The 19,375-nt window shown below is 41.8% G+C and overlaps 1 pseudogene; it reads right to left on the bottom strand.

Annotated features, from left to right (window-relative positions):
- Positions 1–6,774: 6,774 nt before the first annotated feature.
- LOC148016181 (importin subunit alpha pseudogene) lies at positions 6,775–18,909 on the bottom strand (annotated as a pseudogene).
- Between the last annotated feature and the right edge of the window lie 466 nt (positions 18,910–19,375).

The raw sequence follows: 19,375 nt of genomic DNA, 5'->3' as shown, positions 1-19,375 counted from the left end.
CTATCGGCGGATGCCCTCTTTCACTCTTCCCATTTCCCTATGGATTGTATGCTGTGGTTAGAGTCAACTTGATTCCTAGTTGAGAGAAAAACTCCCTAGCTTCATCTGCATCCAATTCACCGTGATCTGTAGTGATCTTACGTAAGCCACACAGCCATACCTGCAAAAACTTTCTTCCAATAAGAACTTACACACTGCACTAGTGGTCTTCATTCTCAAAGGCCTGCCCTCAACATGATTAGTAAGATCCTCTCTAGCCAAAACAATATACCTCATCTGCCATAGACCCATAGGCATAGTAACCAAGTCAACTACCCACTTATAATGAATACATAGCGGATAGGTCGGATGAATCTCATCTCGATGACGCACTACCGAATACATCTGGCAAATCTCTGCAAGTCTCTACAAAGTGAGAAACATCTCTATACATGCCTTTCCACCAATATTTCTCCTTGATTTTCTCATAAGTAGGCCACACTCCTCGATGACCAGCCCAAGGACTCTCATGAAACTCCCTCATCACCTGTAACTGTGTCTCTCTATCGCAGACAACCCGCAAAGGTAATCCACCTCTTTTCTTTGGATGCTTCCAAAGAAATCCGTCCTTGAGAAAATAACCATAGGCTTTTTCTTTTGATATTCTTGAACTCTTCATCTGTCCATTCATCTCTTTTACTTAGTGTACTAAGGTACTTGTCAATCTACAACAAGCAATCTCCAACATAGAGTTCTTCTATGAAAACCACAATATCATAGACATGGCAAACATGATCAACCATAGCGGCTGAAATTTCTGCATCATCCTCTTCTGCAAGTAGTGTCTCCTCATCATCATATCTGGCTCTAGACAGCATATCTACCACTGGATTATCCTTTCCTACTATGTGTTTAAATTCTGGATTTAATGACTTGATGTATGCAATCCATCTCAGCATAGCTATATCCGGAGTAGAGCAACTCGTAATCATACCTATCAATGGCAAGCAATCTGTCTCTACCACAACTGAGGCTCCAATAAAGTACTCCTTGTCACATTTGAGAGCCGTAACAATCCCTAGTAACTCCCTCTTGATTTGTGGATATCTCCTCTGTCTCTCGTTTAACACCATATCGGGGAATATGGGAATTTCCCATAAGTTTGGGACACATGGTCAAATCTTTGAATTTGTCATAACTTGAATACTATAACTCCAAATCGAGCGCTCTATAGCTCAATAGATTCCATTTTTCAAGCGCTTTCCAAAGATAGGTCACATCATATGGTTTTGAGAAACTTATGGGCATGTTATCCGATTGTCAGCTTTTTAGTATTCAAAAAATTGGAATTGGGAGATTCCCAAACTCACTAATGTTGTGTTGTTTAGGACTTTCGCCCCAAACCGAATAGCATACATGTTTTCATCTGCATCATCTTGACCCACAACCCAACCTATGCGAATTGGACTAGTCTCAACTGTCAATACAATAGGCCTTCCGCAATTGTAATCCGCTTTCCTGAGAGTAGGAGCAATCTATAATAACTTCTTCAATTTTCGCATGGCTCTAGTGTGGCTCTCATCCCAATAGAATTTCTACCCCTTTCGAAGCAGCTGATATAAACAATCTGCTATGTGTGCTAAATGGGGTATCCAAATCATATAAAACACACAAGCACCAATGAATCTCCGTACCTTTGAAGTGGTAGAACAATACTATGTAATCTTGCCTATAGCATCCACCTTCTCAGGTGAGGATTTCCTTATTTACTCCAAAAACAGATTTTTGCCCTGATAGTGTCAAGTTCACTTCTTCTAACCTGGCCAAAATCTTCTCACAAGCTGAAATATGATCAACCACAAAGTATCTGCATCCCTGCTCATTTAGACTCTCATTCTTCTCTTCTTCTGCACACCCCTTAATGGGCACATCATCAAGGAAAGGCATGGTAAGCTGAGGTATGTTATCACGAAGGACCCTATGCATGGCATTCATCATATGCACAACAGAATTAGTGGCACCTTGAGGCAAGGTACACATCCTAACAAGCCCAATAGGAGTTCTCATAGTGGTTATGTCCCTGCTTTCCAAAGCCAGTTCAAACTCATCATATCCCGAATACAAATCACCTAAAGAATAGATGGCACGTCCTGCAAATGCTTCTGCAAACTCATCCACAACTAGACCTATACCAACATTCCTGATAGTAACTCTGTTTACTGGTTGCATATCCTGTATAAATCCGAGAGTACCATTCTTCTTTGGAACCGTAAACCACCTATTTGAATATGGTGCAGATGAAGGCTCTAGGATTCCCATCCTGATTTTCTCATTCAACAAGTCAATCAGCTTTGGCAGGTGTGCCTTAGGCACTAGAATAGGTCAGAGGTTCCATGGAATATGAGGAATAGTAAAGATCACCATAGGAGCAACAATATCTGGATTCACACATCCAATCTCATGCGGGAAAAAAGCAAACCCCCTTCCATGTCGCTCAAGCATCTCCTGAAAGCATTGCTTCTCTGTGGGTAGCAAGGAATCACCATTTCCAATTTTCAATTCAGCAAGAGTCTCTACTGAAAATTTATGGCCTATATGCTCCGAATTCCTCAAAATTGGTTGTTTGGCAGCCCTCTCTATTTGCTGATCACTGTCAGGTGGAAGCGGTGCAGCTACCGACTTCACCTTCTTATCCACAGTTTTGTATTTCGTGTCAATCCTGGCTTCATTATGCTCTTCTGCATTACTCAAATCTTGCTGTAAATCAGCAATTTTGCAGTCCAGTGGGCTGAATATTCTCAGCCCTCTACTCTATGGACTGCATAGGAACAGCCCTAAACTCTGGATGCTGAAATATTTCAGCAATAAACTCTGTTGGCTGAAAGTTTTCAGCCCTCTATGTCTCTGTAAGGTGATCATAATCAGCTGGAAAATCTGTTTGCTGAATTTCTTTAGCGCTCAATACTTTTTGCTGAGTCACCTCAGCCTCTGACTCTATTTGTGACACAAAATCTGCAATTTCATGAAACATGTCCAGGGACTGCACTAATACATTATTGTGACAACTCTCCATACCAGTTTTTAGCATATTTTTCATCTCTATCATCGTATAGGCACAAATCATACTATCATATCTCCCATCTATGTGCTCATCATCCTCTAAAATTCTTGCATTTTTCAAATTTTTCTCCTTCCTGCATATGTACTGCCTGGCAGCTCTAGGCAACTTAGAAGTCTTTGGATAGCTCATTGAACTGTTTGCTGAAATTCCAACAAAACTGGAGGAGAAAACACTGCTACCAAGAGGCGAGAACTCCAATCTCCTCTGCTCTCTACCACTGTCGTCTCGCAAAACAGCGGTACCTAATGAAAACCCGAATCCCTCACAGTGGGCAAAGGTGCATCTCTAAGAGTATCCCTGTTTCTAACCTGGTTCACACACACAGTCATAAACTGAACTGCTCTCATGCCATCTTTACTGCAAATCTGTGCATAAGCAGATCCATCATCCATTACTTTTGTTTCCATGCGCATCTCTATGATAAATGGATGTCCAAGGATTATGGGATAAGAGCATGAATCCTACACAAAGAAATGGAAATCCTCCTCTACATCTCCAATAGAAACCCTGACACTCGGACAAGCAGCATACAAATCACCTGCAGTGTTGTTGGCGGCTCTCATACGCCACCCATGCTCTACATCCATAGGCCATCTATTACTTTCATAAACTCCACGAACTATGAGATTAATCTCTGAACCATGATCCACCAAAGCAACATAAGGCACCTGATTCTCTCCAATTTTTACCTTTGTAGTTGCCCTAGCCCAATGACTCCGCGAAAAGTGACTACATGGTATCAAGACAGGCTCATCAGTTTCGGCATAATGCATAGGCTGAACCCTCTTCTCTATCTGTGGAAAAACAAAAGCATTCTAAACCATAACCTCATCCTCATCCTCATCCAACTCCCTAATCAAAACTCCCTGTGTATCAGTAGTAGGCAATGCATGTCTTTTCCTCTTCAAGACCTCTTGGAACTGATCTTGAAACTCTCTTTTCGAGATGCCCAAAACCTCAGAAATAGTAAAAGTCACCTCACTGCCAAGTATCTTGTCATTAAAGATTTTCTTCATGTCCGTAGATGTCTCAATATCAGACATCAATCTAAACCCTGGCTGCTTTCTCTCTCTAGGCTCTTGCCTCTTTTCTTTCTTTTGAGCATCTTCCATCTGTCGTTCTGGCCCTGGTCTCAAAGACGGTCCTGCAGTAGGTGGAGTAACAAACTCACCCCCTCTAGTCTTTTTAGCTACACTTGGATTTTCTTCATCCTTCTTACGCTTCTCCTCAACAAGTACATCTGCTCCCTAAGACTTAGCCAAGTAGGCATAAATAGTGTACCTGTCAAACAGGCAAATCCGAACTTGTCTCAGATCTGATGCTAGAGCCTGCACTAGTCAAAACAGTTTGCTGAATTTTTCCCTTGTTTGTCGTCTCCATAGCATAAGTCCATAATACTGACTGATTCTCTGATCCCTTCTCAATCTGGAATCCATATGCAGAAGTATCTCCTCTAGCTGCCACATAAGAAGTACGTGCAGCCATGTCATCCACTAACTTCTTCATTCCGCCCTTCCCAAAGTTGGTAGCAAGCGGAGCTCCTGTTTTAGTCAACCAAATCTTACCATCTTGTCCCCAAAATACCAAATTCTTCCTCCTTGCATCTTGAAAAGATTCACAATCCTTGCAATGTTGATGGTCCGTACTATCACACCAAATACATCTTCGATCTCTCCTAGGTGCACTAGGAGCAATCCTAGGTGTAGTAGGAGGACTAGAAGAAATAGTAGGCGCAGTCGAAGCAAACTGCTCTTTTAATTTTCCCACCAATTCTCCTTTAACTGACTCTAGTGTCAAATCTGTTATGCCTTTGATTATATCATCAAGAGAGGAAGGCAGTGATGGAGCGGATGGTTTTGGAGTAGAAGGAGCCAGCATCAATCTTGGAGCAGGAGGAATAGGAGGAGTAGAAACAGTAGGCACTGGCATAGGCCAAGAAACTGGCTGAGGAAGAGAAGAAATAACAGGGATAGACATAGGCATAGGAGCAGAAGATGGTGTCGGTGTCATAGAACCATTCTGCAGGCGGGTCTTCCATATCCTCCTCTTGGTCAAAGTCGAAACTGCATCCTGGGCATCTTGCCAATCTGTTTTAAGACCCATAGACGTCATGTGATCCTCAAGAAGCTCTCCTAATTCTTCCTGAAGAGCAGGATCTGCAGCTTGCAAGAAAAGCTTAACTTTCTCAACATCCAATGCTCTTTGTTCAATGGCATCAAGCTGACTATACCTCTCTTCAAATTCTCGTATCAACTCTGAAGCAGCTAGACCTTTGTTTGGTATGTAGACCCACTCTCGGAATGACCGCCGTGTAGCCATCCCAAAGTCCTCAAGGAAATACTCTTCTTTCAGGGCCTTCTTAAAATCTTGCCAATGCGAATTTTGAATAAAAAGATCAGTCACTTTTGCCCTCAAGGCGGGTGTGACAAGACTAAGGAAATACTTACTCATAAGTCCAATTGGAACTCCAAAAAACCCCATCTTGATCTCATATGTCTTCAAATATGCTGAAACATTACAGCCATCAAATAGCTTGTTCTCATTCTCAACTGTTTCAATCGCCTTAGTCGCGCTGATTGCATTTTCCTGCTCCGAATATAGTTGCCTTTGCTGAGACAGTTGTTGTTGATGCAATTGCTGCTGCTACTGCATATACAATTGTGTCTGCTGATTTTGAAGTTGCATATACATAGACATATTCTGCAAAATCTGCTGTAGATCATCCGTTGAAGTACTTGAAGCAGCAGTCAATGATGGAGCTGAAGTAGAGGACGGAGCAGGAATCGTAGAAGAGGCTGAAATGGATACTGAAGTATCTCCCATCCTAAAATTTTTGCGACGCTTTCACGTCGGGTTTACCAAAGATGTCGAAGGGTTTTCAAAAGCAAAGTCACAACCACAGAGGTTCTTGAGAAATTCCAAGATAGAAGATCAATCGAAGCAAATAATCAAGACAAATATGATGCCAAGTAACAATTGTATTACTGCCAAGTTATCTCTAAGCATAGAGAAACATCATAACAAACCACATGTGATCTATGCAATTGACCCATGCTATGTATATAAGCTCTTATTAGAGTCCAAGCTTATGAGAAGCAAGATTTCAAATGCACACAATTGACAACAGTTTCTGCCTGCTTTGCATTATCTATAAGTGATTGCAACAGTTGACAAATCTGTTCCACCCTCTCATGAGCAGTATGAAAACTGAGAATAGCTCTTCAAATCATGACAATTTGACTCTTGAAAATGACGACTTTGTAACCATAATCAAGCTTTTGATTATAACTGTTATAGCTGGCCATGCTACAGAAATGGTTGAAGATGGTGAAGGGAACTAATGGGATGTTCACATCTAGTTTAAAGAGATGTATCAAGGAGCCATGGTAAAGTCCTGTTTCCATAAACTACTTGCAAGCATGTGACATAACTTCTTAACATGTGGTCTTCTGGATAGTATACTGCAATTACAGTAGGGGCTTAGAGTCTTCAAACAGTAGCCATTGTTGTGTTTCCCTCAATACACCAATTGATTGTTGCACTTCATTTGATGGTTTGTAGATGTCACTCACTATTGTATCACTGCGGAATTTGATGCCTTCTAAGACAAGACTTGCATAGACTGCTGCTAATTGAGCAGGAATGGGGTCAAACAGTGTTAGAAAAAGCTAGAGCTAATCATAACTCATTAACTCTCCGGAAAGCAACAGCAATTTATCAGAAGCAACGTTCTCATCTTCCTCCTCATCCAGCCACTATGTTTCCAGGAGCTTCACTGCCTTCTCATAAATGTCAGAATTGTCATGGGTCTGTAAAGTCTCAATCTTTTCAATGCCTTCTGCTTCATCAATATACTGAGCATACAAATTGATGCCACCTGTATTACCAAGGTCCTTCTCGGCTTCCCCAACCCTCAATATGTTTTCTAATCCTTCCAAACACACCGTCAGTATTCGAGGATCCGAACAGGTCAATAGATCACACAACAGCTTGATGCAACCTTGGCTTATAAGGTACTTTATATGTTCGTGTGTACCACCCGATGTAGCATTTGTTATAGCCCAAGCTGCCTCTTTTTTTAATCTCAAATTCTGCTGTACCAAGCAATGATATAAGAGGAGGGATGATGTTTGCATCAATAACGGCCTGAATTTGCTCTTTGTTCCCAGTAGTTATATTTGATATGGTCCAACATGCTTCCTTTTTTATGCTTCTTTTGTGGTTGTAAGTGAGCAAATTTAGATGGCAGGGAAGTACATTGTGGTTGAGAAGATACTGTGTCTGTGCATCATCCCCTGTGACAATATTGCCCACCGTTCGTAACGCAGGGATGAGGACCGATGGAGATGGATGCAAAAGCAATGCAACAAGCCTTAGGCAAACACCAGCTTCTATGACTGCCTGAATTTTATCATTTGTGCCATCAGAGAGGTCTCTCCAGAGGTATTATTCAAGCTAAAACTTTTAAGGTCAAATTCAATATGATGAACATCTCTGTCATTTGCATTTTCTGTAAGTTGTTTATTGCATATCATACGAACCAGAAAGGGTTTTTGTGGACCAATAATTGAAGGATCATCTCGTTCTGCAGTATCAATCAGTCCATGGTACAAGTGATGACCCCAGCACTGTCGACGGCCCTCTTCTCCTCCTCTATCACAGCAGTAGTTTTCTCCTCGATCAAGATTACCTTCCCCTGTTCTTCCTGTCCTGAACTCCCCTTTGAAGTTGCAGAGATTTCCCTCTGATTAATCGTCTTCAATTTTCCCCCCTTTTGGTCCCCATAGCTCATCATCGATTGACGAAAATCCTTCCTTTGTGTTTTTTTTTTTCCCCCTTCTATCCAGCTCCTCTATTCCTCTCTCTGATTTCCTTCCCTGCTTGAAATTCATAGCTCTCTCCCTCCCTTCTTCTCAATTAAGCATCTTCCCCCCAAAAAGCCCATTTGAAAATAGTCATCCCAGCATTGGCTCTAGAAAATCGGCCCTTAGAAAAGCATACAAGCCCTCATCTTCATATCGTACCTTACAATGGCTCTTTCATATCATATGCTTTCAAACTGCCTCCAAACTTTGGAATTCTTTTCCTTGATCATCATAATACAAGCAAACAAAACCCCTTGTCACCTTCAAGCCAAGATAATGCAGCATTCCACGAGATTACGCTACAAAGTCAATGCTTGTCAAACACTTTCTATGCTTCCACAAATAAACCACACATGGCATACATACCAACCAATGCACTGCCAACAACAGTATCCTTTTCTAGCCCCTCTTTACTATATTACCACACAGAATAAAGATGTAAACATAACGACTAAGTATGTACAAAGTATCAAATCCCACACACACAACTTTTGGGTGGATTTCACACCTTGGATGCGCAGCAGCATGACATCCACCCCCTCTAATCCTGCGCATCCTCCAAATGGGCCAACTACCCATGATCATTATCATCAAGATCCACAAATAGATCAATCTCTTCATTGTGCATTTTCGGTATATCAACAAGATTATCTATCATATAATCTGTATCTTCTATTGGAGTTTCTTCTCGTTGCTCTTCTCTTGCAAATTCTTCCAATGCATAATCCTCATCATCTCTTTTCTTGAAAATCTTAATTCTTTTTCTTGCAATAGGCACTCTAAGCACTGTCCCATCCAATTCTGTCAACTCATATGTTGCATTGTCAAAAACATGTCTGACTATGTATGGCCCAAACCATCTTTTCACCATCTTCCGAAGTGCTCTATACTGATTTTCAAGGCTGCTATCAAAGACTAATACCCAGTCTCCCTCTTTTATTGCTCTAGGCCGCAAGCGATGCCTGCTGTCAAATCTATCCTTATTTCTTAGTTTAGCAACCTTCAACCTGTCAATAGCTAGCTGAATATCCTCTGGTCTTCTCTCCAACTGCCGAATCCGAAGAGCTAAGAGCTCCGCTCTCGTCAAATCCTCCTGCCAAGGTAAAACTGACCAAGTCAAAGCACAAGTCTCAATTGGCATAACCGGTTTCTGACCATACATCAACTCTGCGGGCATATATCTTGTGGTAACACTGTGAGTCGTACGATCAGCCCACAAAGCAAATGGTAGAAGTCTCAGCCATTCTCCAATCCGTCCTCTGCATGCTTTGGCTAATGCTTTCACTATTGGCGGATGCCCTCTTTCACTCTTCCCATTTTCCTCTGGATTGTATGCTATGGCTAGAGACAACTTGATTCCTAGTTGAGAGAAAAACTCCCTAGCTTCATCTGCATCCAATTCACCACGATCTGCAGTGATCTTACCCACACAGCCATACCTGCAGAAAATTTCTTCCAATAAGAACTTACACACTGCACTAGTGGTCTTCGTTCTCAAAGGCCTGCCCTCAACATGATTAGTAAGATCCTCTCTAGCCAAAACAATATACCTCATCTGCCATAGACCCATAGGCATAGTAACCAAGTCAACTACCCACTTATAATGAATGCATAGCGGATAGGTCGGATGAAGCTCATCGCGATGACGCACTACCGAATACATCTGGCAATCTCTGCAAGTCTCTACAAAGTGAGAAACATCTCTATACATGCTTTTCCACCAATATTTCTCCTTGATTTTCTCATAAGTAGCCCACACTCCTCTATGACCAGCCCAAGGACTCTCATGAAACTCCCTCATCACTTATAACTGTGTCTCTCTATCGTAGACAACCCGTAAAGGTAATCCACCTATTTTCTTCGGATGCTTTCAAAGAAATCCGTCCTTGAGAAAATAACCATAGGATTTTCTTCCGATCTTCTTGAACTCTTCATCTGTCCATTCATCTCTTTTACTTAGTGTACTAAGGTACTTGCCAATCTGCAACCAATCTCCAACATAGAGTTTTTCTATGAAAGCCACAATATCATAGACATGGCAAACATTATCAACCATAGTGGCTGAAATTTCTACATCATCCTCTTGTGCAAGCAGTGTCTCCTCATCATCATATCTGGCTCTAGATAGCATATCTACCACTGGATTATCCTTTCCTACTATGTGTTTAAATTCTAGATTTAATGACTTGATGTATGCAATCCATCTCAGCATAGCTATATCCGGAGTAGAGTAACTCGTAATCATACCTATCAATGGCAAGCAATCTGTCTCTACCACAACTGAGGCTCCAATAAAGTACTCCTTGTCACATTTGAGAGCCGTAGCAATCCCTAGTAACTCCCTCTTGATTTGCAGATATCTCCTCTGTCTCTCATTTAGGACTTTCGCCCCAAACCGAATAGCATACATGTTTCCATCTGCATCATCTTGACCCACAACCCAACCTATGCGAATTGGACTAGTCTCAACTGTCAATACAATAGGCCTTCCGCAATTGTAATCCGCTTTCTTGAGAGTAGGAGCAATCTATAATAACTTCTTCAATTTTCGCATGGCTCTAGTGTGGCTCTCATCCCAATAGAATTTCTACCCCTTTCGAAGCAGCTGATATAAACAATCTGCTATGTGTGCTAAATGGGGTATCCAAATCATATAAAACACACAAGCACCAATGAATCTCCGTACCTTTGAAGTGGTAGAACAATACTATGTAATCTTGCCTATAGCATCCACCTTCTCAGGTGAGGATTTCCTTATTTACTCCAAAAACAGATTTTTGCCCTGATAGTGTCAAGTTCACTTCTTCTAACCTGGCCAAAATCTTCTCACAAGCTGAAATATGATCAGCCACAAAGTATCTGCATCCCTGCTCATTTAGACTCTCATTCTTCTCTTCTTCTGCACACCCCTTAATGGGCACATCATCAAGGAAAGGCATGGTAAGCTGAGGTATGTTATCACGAAGGACCCTATGCATGGCATTCATCATATGCGCAACAGAATTAGTGGCACCTTGAGGCAAGGTACACATCCTAACAAGCCCAATAGGAGTTCTCATAGTGGTTATGTCCCTGCTTTCCAAAGCCAGTTCAAACTCATCATATCCCGAATACAAATCACCTAAAGAATAGATGGCACGTCCTGCAAATGCTTCTGCAAACTCATCCACAACTGGACCTATACCAACATTCCTGATAGTAACTCTGTTTACTGGTTGCATATCCTGTATAAATCAGAGAGTACCATTCTTCTTTGGAACCGTAAACCACCTATTTGAATATGGTGCAGATGAAGGCTCTAGGATTCCCATCTTGATTTTCTCATTCAACAAGTCAATCAGCTTTGGCAGGTGTGCCTTAGGCACTAGAATAGGTCAGAGGTTCCATGGAATATGAGGAATAGTAAAGATCACCATAGGAGCAACAATATCTGGATTCACACATCCAATCTCATGCGGGAAAAAAGCAAACCCCCTTCCATGTCACTCAAGCATCTCCTGAAAGCATTGCTTCTCTGTGGGTAGCAAGGAATCACCATTTCCAATTTTCAATTCAGCAAGAGTCTCTGCTAAAAATTTATGGCCTATATGCTCCGGATTCCTCAAAATTGGTTGTTTGGCAGCCCTCTCTATTTGCTGATCACTATTAGGTGGAAGCTGTACAGCTACCGACTTCACCTTCTTATCCACAGTTTTGTATTTCGTGTCAATCCTGGCTTCATTATGCTCTTCTGCATTACTCAAATCTTGCTGTAAATCAGCAATTTTGCAGTCCAATGGGCTGAATATTCTCAGCCCTCTGCTCTATGGACTGCATAGGAACAACCCTAAACTCTGGATGCTGAAATATTTCAGCAATAAACTCTGTTGGCTGAAAGTTTTCAGCCCTCTATGTCTTTGTAAGCTGATCATAATCAGCTGGAAACTCTGTTTGCTAAATTTCTTAAGCGCTCAATACTTTTTGCTGAGTCACCTCAGCCTCTAACTCTATTTGTGACAAAGAATCTGCAATTTCATGAAACATGTCCAAAGACTGCACTAATACATTATTGTGACAACTCTGCATACCAATTTTCAGCATATTTTCCATCTCTATCATCGTATCGGCACAAATCATACTATCATACATCCCATCTATGTGCTCATCATCCTCTAAAATTCCTACAATTTTCAAATTTTTCTCCTTCCTGCATATGTACTGCCTGGCAGCTCTAGGCAACTTAGAAGTCTTCTAATAACTCATCGAACTGTTTGCTAAAATTCCAACAAAACTGGAGGAGAAAACACTGCTGCCAGAAGGCGAGAACTCCAATCTCCTCTACTCTGTACCACTGTCGTCTCATGAAACAGCGATACCTAATGAAAACCCGAATCCCTCAGAGTGGGCAAAGGTGCATCTCTAAGACTATCCCCGTTTCTAACATGGTTCACACACACAGTCATAAACTAAACCGCTCTCATGCCATCTTTACTGCGAATCCATGCATAAGTAGATCCATCATCCATTACTTTTTTTTCCATGCGCATCTCTATGATGAATGGATGTCCAAGAATTATGGAATAAGAGCATTAATCCTACACAAAGAAATGGAAATCCTCCTCTACATCTCCAATAGAAACCCTGACACTGGGACAGGTAGCATACAAATCACTTGCAGTGTTGTTGGCAGCTCTCATACGCCACCCATGCTCTACATCCATAGGCCATCTATTACTTTCATAAACTCCATGAACTATGAGATTAATCTCTAAATCATGACCCACCAAAGCAACATAAGGCACCTGTCTCTCTCCAATTTTTACTATCGTCTCTGTAGTTGCCGTAGCCCAATGACTCCGTGAAAAGTGACTACGCGGTATCAAGACACACTCATCAGTTTCAGCATAATGCATAGGCTGAACCCTCTTCTCTATCTGTGGAAAAACAGAAGCATTCTGAACCATAACCTCATCCTCATCCTCATCCAACTCCCCAATCAAAACTCCCTGTGTATCAATAGTAGGCAATGCATGTCTTTTCCTCTTCAGAACCTCTTGGAACTGATCTTGAAACTCTCTTTTCGAGATGCCCAAGACCTCAAAAATAGTAAAAGTCACCTCACTGCCAAGTATCTTGTCATTAAAGATTTTCTTCATGTCCGTAGATGTCTCAATATCAGACATCAATCTAAACCCTAGCTGCTTTCTCTCTCTAGGCTCTTGCCTCTTTTCTTTCTTTTGAGCATCTTCCATCTGTTGTTCTAGCCCTGGTCTCAAAGATGGTCCTGCAGTAGGTGGAGTAACAAACTCACCCCCTCTAGTCTATTTAGATGCACTTGGATTTTCTTCATCCCTCTTACGCTTCTCCTCAACAAGTACATCTGCTCCCTGAGACTTAGCCAAGTAGGCATAAATAGTGTACCTGTCAATAGGCGAATCCCAACCTGTCTTAGATCTGATGCTAGAGCCTGCACTAGTCCAATTAGTTTGTTGAATTTTTCCCTTGTTTGCCGTATCCATAGCATAAGTCCATAATACTGACTGATTCTCTGATCCCTTCTCAATCTGGACTCCATATGCAGAAGCATCTCCTCTAGCTGCCACATAAGAAGTATGCGCAGCCATGTCATCCACTAACTTCTTCATTCCACCTTTCCCAAAGTTGGTAGCAAGCAAAGCTCCTGTTTCAGTCAACCAAATCTTACCATCTTGTCCCCAAAATACCAAATTCTTCCTCCTTGCATCCTGAAAAGATTCACAATCCCTGCAATATTGATGGTCCGTACTATCACACCAAATACATATTCTATCTCTCGTAGGTGCACTAGGAGCACTCCTAGGTGTAGTAGGAGCACTAGAAGAAATAGTAGGCGCAGTCGAAGCAAACTGCTCTTTCAATTTTCCCACCAATTCTGCTTTAACTGACTCTAGTGTCAAATCCGTTATTCCTTTGATTATATCATCAAGAGAGGAAGGCACCGATGGAGCGGATGGTTTTGGAGTAGAAGGAGCCGGCATCGATCTTGGAGAAGGAGGAATAGGAGGAGTAGAAACAGTAGGCACTGGCATAGGCCAAGAAACTGGCTGAGGAAGAGAAGAAATAACAGGGATAGAAGTAGGCATAGGAGCAGAAGATGGTGTCGGTGTCATAGAACCATTCTACAGGCGGGTCTTCCATATCCTCCTCTTGGTCAAAGTCGAAACTGCATCCTGGGCATCTTGCCAATCCATTTTAAGACCCATAGGCTTCGTGCGATCCTCAAGAAGCTCTCCTAATTCTTCCTGAAGAGCAAGATCTGCAACTTGCAAGAAAAGCTCAACTTTCTCAACATCCAATGCTCTTTGTTCAATGGCATCAAGCTGACTATACCTCTCTTCAAATTCTCGTATCAACTCTGAAGCAGCTAGACCTTTGTTTGGCATGTAGACCCACTCTCGGAATGACCGCCTTGTAGCCATCCCAAAGTCCTCAAGGAAATACTCTTCTTTCAGGGCCTTCTTAAAATCTTGCCAATGCGAATTTTGAATAAAAAGATCAGTCACTTTTGCCCTCAAGGTGGGTGTGACAAGACGAAGGAAATACTTACTCATAAGTCCAGCTGGAACTCCAAAAAACCCCATCTTGATCTCATATGTCTTCAAATATGTTGAAACATTACGGCCATCAAATAGCTTGTTCTCATTCTCAACTGCTTCAATCGCCTTAGTCGTGTTGATTGCATTTTCTTGCTCCAAATATAGTTGCCTTTGCTGAGACAACTGTTGTTGATGCAATTGCTGCTGCTGTTGCATATACAATTGTGTCTGCTGATTTTGAAGCTGCATATACATAGACATATTCTACAAAATCTGCTTTAGATCATCCATTGAAGTACTTGAAGCAGCAGTCAATGATGGAATTGAAGTAGAGGACGCAGCAGGAATCGTAGAAGAGGCTGAAATGGATGCTGAAGTATCTCCCATCCTGAAATTTATGCGACACTTTCACGTCGGGTTCACCAAAGATGTCAAAGGGTTTTCGAAAGCAAAGTCGCAACCACAGAGGTTCTTGAGAAATTCCAAGATAGAAGATAAATCGAAGCAAATAATCAAGACAAATATGATGCTAAGTAACAATTGTATTACTCCCAAGTTATCTCTAAGCATAGAGAAACATCATAACAAACCACCTGTGATCTATGCAATTGACCCATGCCATGTATACAAGCTCTTATTAAAGTCCAAGCTTATGAGAAGCAAGATTTCAAATGCACACAATTGACAACAGTTTCTGCCTGCTTACATCATCTCTATGTGATTGCAACAGTTGACAAATCTGTTCCACCCTCTCATGAGCAGTATGAGAACTGAGAATAGCTCTTCAAATCATGACAATTTGACTCTTGAAAATGACAACTTTGTAAACATAATCAAGCTTCTGATTATAATTGTTATAGTTGGCCATGCTGCAGAAATGGTTGAAGATGGTGAAGGGAACTAATGGGATGTTCACATCTAGTTTAAAGAGATGTATCAAGGAGCCATGGTAATGTCATGTTTCCATAAATTACTTGCAAGCATGTGACATAACTTCTTAACATGTGGTCTTGTGGATAGTATACTGCAAATATAGTAGGGGCTTAGAGCCTTCAAACAGTAGCCATTGTTGTGTTTCCCTCAATACACCAATTGATTGTTGCACTTCATTTGATGGTTTGTAGATGTCACTCACTATTGTATCACTGTGAAATTTGATGCCTTGTGAGATAAGACTTGCACAAACTGCTGCTAATTGAGCAGGACTGAGGTCAAATAGTGTTAGAAAAAGCTAGAGCTAATCATAACTCATTAACTCTCTGGAAAGCAGCAGCAATTTATCAGAAGCAACGTTCTCATCTTCCTCCTCATCTAGCCAGCATGTTTCCAAGAGCTTCACTGCCTTCTCATAAATGTCAGAATTGTCATGGGTCTATAAAGTCTCAATCTTTTCAATGCCTTCTGCTTCATCAATATACTGAGCATACAAATTGATGCCACATGTATTACCAAGGTCCTTCTCAGCTTCCCCAACCCTCAATATGTTTTCTAATCCTTCCAAACACACCGTCACAATTTGAGGATCCGAACAGGTCAATAGATCACACAATGGCTTGATGCAACCTTGGCTTATAAGGTACTTTATCTGTTCGTGTGTACCACCCGATGTAGCATTTGATATAGCCCAAGCTGCCTCTTTTTTTAATCTCAAATTCGAGTGTACCAAGCAATGATACAAGAGGAGGGATGATGTTTGCATCAATAACGGCCTGAATTTGCTCTTTCTTCCTAGCAATTATATTTGATATGGTCCAACATGCTTCCTTTTTTATGCTTCTTTTGTGGTTGTAAGTGAGCAAATTTAGAAGGCAGGCAAGTACATTGTGGTTGAGAAGATACTGTGTCTATGCATCATCCCCCGTGACAATATTGCCCACTGTTCATAACGTAGGGATGAGGACCGATGGAGATGGATGCAGAAGCAATGCAACAAGCCTCGGGCAAACACCAGCTTCTATAACCGCCTGAATTTTATCATTTGTGCTATTAGAGAGGTCTCTTTAGAGGTATTATTCAAGCCAGAACTTTTAAGGTCAAATTCGATATGACGAACATCTCTGTCATCTGCATTTTCTGTAAGTTGTTTATTGCATATCATACGAACCAGAAAGGGTTTTTGTAGACCAATAATCAAAGGATCATCTCGTTCTGCAGTATCAATCAGTCCATGGTCCAAGTGATGACCCCAGCACTGTCGACGGCCCTCTTCTCCTCCTCTATCACAGTAGCAGTTTTCCCCTCGATCAAGATTACCTTCCCCTGTTCTTCCTGTCCTGAACTCCCCTTTGAAGTTGCAGAGATTTCCCTCTGATTAATCGTCTTCAATTTTCCCCCCCTTTTGGTCTCCATAGCTCATCATCGATTGACGAAAATCCTTCCTTTGTGTTTTTTTTTTCTTTCCGTCCAGCTCCTCTGTTCCTCTCTCTGATTTCCTTCCCTGCTTGAAATTTGTAGCTTTCTCCCTCCCTTCTTCTCAATTAAGCCTCTTCCCCCCAAAAAGCCCATTTGAAAATCATCATCCCATCATTGGCTCTAGAAAAGCGGCCCTTAGAAAAGCATACAAGCCCTCATCTTCATATCATAGCTTACAATGGCTCTTTCATATCATACGCTTTCAAACTGCCTCCAAACTTTGGAATTCTTTTCCTTGATCATCACAATACAAGCAAACAAAACCCCTTGTCACCTTCAAGCCAAGATAATGCAGCATTCCACGAGATTACGCTACAAAGTCGATGCTTGTCAAACACTTTCTGTGCTTCCGCAAATAAACCACACATGCCATACATACCAACCAATGCACTGCCAACAACAGTATCCTTTTCTAGCCCCTCTTTACTATATTACCACGCAGAATAAAGATGCAAACATAACGACTAAGTATGTACAAAATATCAAATCCCACACACAACTTTTGGGTGGATTTCACACCTCGGATGCGCAACAGCACGACAACGGTTGCTAGCAACCTTCTTTAGGAATAATTTCAAAAAAATCTGTTCAATAATGCAATATGCGGTTTGTTTCTTCCATGCTTAATCAACGTGTACTATCATAATTTTGTTTTTTAATCTAATTTCAATTCATTGCAATGCATAAAAACTACTTGCTAGAAATGTATAGCAATCTTCTACTCACTTTATTTTGTCCGTTTTATTGAAAATACTAATGACCAAATTCATTCATCGTGAGCTATTTCTTTTAAATTAGTCAAAGTATTTAAAACAAAAAATGCATCCTATCTCCAAAAATCATCCACGCACGATTGAATTATAACGACGTAAATAAAAATTAGGAAGAAAAACCTGGACTTGTGGTGAGATGTCCACTTGGATGTTAGGAGACAATCCTCTTGTGGTTGTGCCTTGTGCCTTCTTAGGGGCCATCGCGAATTCCGTCTTTTCGCCTTGGACGCAGAGTTATGATCTTGTCCGTCTCTTCATACACGAAACTCCCTTTGTGAATCAACTTTAAAGCCCTTAAAGACTTGTGGGAGTTGCAATAGGAAAGACATTTTTTTTTTCTAGTGGATAAACTGAACTTGAGGAGAATCACTTGGAAAGAAACGGGTTTAAAACTATGTGGGGATGCTATGAAAATGGGTTTTTAAAAAAAAACCGGTTATGCTAAGCTTTATGGGAGATGTATGGAAAGGAAAATCCACAAAAATGGAGTTTAAAAACCACGGCTTTGTGGAATACAGGGTCCTAAATTACGTAGTGAGACTCAAGGAAAGGAAGTGTAAGGGCCCGCTTGTGAAGGGTTAAATCTCGGGGAGGGGGTTTTAAAACCTTTCGAGGTAAGGATTAGTAAAGCCACGGGAAAGGGCTTAGTGGCTTTTTACAAGGTCTACCGAGACACGACAGAAAAAGGGAAGCAAGCGTTGTCTAAGCCGTTAGAAAGGGAATTTTATGTGGGGGGGTTTACCAAGCCCTCATGGACAAGGGCTAAGAGGACCCACAAAGAGGATTGGGGGTGTAATGTGGAAGGGGGCTTAGGAGGCCCAACTTTGGAAGCTTCCAAGAAGCTTCTAAAGCTTCTGGAGCTTTCAGAAGCGCACGTGGATGGAGGCCAGGTGGGATTTTGACTGGCAGAAGTGACAGCGTGTCGGCTCCTCCTCTCCCTCTCACGGTGGCGTCGGAAGCCTTCCCCTCCTTCACGACTGTAGTGCTTCACGGCAACGTCGGCAGTCTGACCCTCCTCCTCTCTCCACACCAACACTCCCCTTCTCGGCTAGCGGTGATGTGGGCCTCTCCCAACTCACGGCAGTGCAGCGCCTTGTCTCCTCCCTCTCGACGGCCAGCATCAACCCTCTCACTCCACGGCAGCGACCAACGGTAGAGTCAGAGTTCTCAATTCTTCCTTCTTTCTCCAAAGCTCCCATAGCCATGGTTTTATAGGGAGAGGGAGAGGTAGCTCCCTCCCCCACGCGGCATCGGGCATGCTTCGTTCGTCTCATGGCAAGCAACTTGGTAGCCATTACTATTCCCTTCTCCTCTAGCACGACAGTCGGCTAGAGGAGAAAGGGATACAAAAATTTTCCATTATCCTATTAATTATCCAATTCAAATATTATCCCCATGACCTCTTCCCAAGAGGGGATTCATGCGACATATGCGGTTTCATAGTCCCGGTTTTTGCCAAAGGAGATAATGATACATCGCATCTAAGTTTGTACCGTCCGGGACCCAATGTCGGCATTGTCTTTTGTCGAGAATTCACATGGCCTCAATATATATTTTTTGGTAGAAATATTACAGTTTGGAGCTCAGGTAATGATGAAATTGCCTCCCATATACAGTTTTCTTGATGATAGGATGTTAAGGTAAAGTTCTCCCATGCTTTGGCACTGATCG

The sequence above is a fragment of the Lygodium microphyllum genome, chromosome 23, assembly GCF_053477565.2.
Source record: "Lygodium microphyllum isolate KBCC chromosome 23, Lygodium_microphyllum_v1.1.10, whole genome shotgun sequence".
NCBI classification, from domain to species: Eukaryota; Viridiplantae; Streptophyta; class Polypodiopsida; order Schizaeales; family Lygodiaceae; genus Lygodium; species Lygodium microphyllum.
This window is presented reverse-complemented; position numbering and strand designations above follow the sequence as displayed.